This window comes from Anguilla anguilla, chromosome 3 (assembly GCF_013347855.1).
Source record: "Anguilla anguilla isolate fAngAng1 chromosome 3, fAngAng1.pri, whole genome shotgun sequence".
In the NCBI taxonomy this organism is placed as follows: domain Eukaryota; kingdom Metazoa; phylum Chordata; class Actinopteri; order Anguilliformes; family Anguillidae; genus Anguilla; species Anguilla anguilla.
Window position 1 is genome coordinate 49,247,019 of NC_049203.1, and position 593 is coordinate 49,247,611.

Below are 593 nucleotides of genomic sequence, written 5' to 3' on the forward strand. Positions count from 1 at the left end.
GAATTAAAAGCGGTAATTGTTCTGTCTGCAGACTTCCCTCCTCACTGAGGTCAGAGGTTCATTCCACATGCAACTGGAAGAAAGAACATGGATCATGGATCACAGTGGTATCTGCATTCATGATCCATGTGTAGTTCTCTCTCATTTCTTCTGTACCCAGAGCCATTTATCCAAGTCATATTATGGTGACATGATAAAAACTAAAAGCACGCACCCTGGAGTGGCAAGGCAGTGCAGATGTGAAGTCGTGTGTACCCAGCGGTGTTCCACATTAAAGTCCAAGTTAAAGGTCAAATTATAACGGCTATCAGTAGGAGCCCCCTTTTGTAGGTACATAAACAGTATTACCCTTCAATAGAAAATGTTTCGAAAACATGACTGTGACTCACAAGATGTTAGGTAGTTCAAAAATACTTCAAAAGAAACCCCTCCACTTGAACAATGTTTGGCTTTCCCTCAAACGAAGAGTCTCTCAACACAAATACTGGTCCTGCCAAGAAAGTCAAGCATTGACACATTCACTTCTGCGAAGGGGCCGACACCACTTCTGCTTTCACACAGGAGGAGCAGAACCACACGTTATTTTTCTTTTC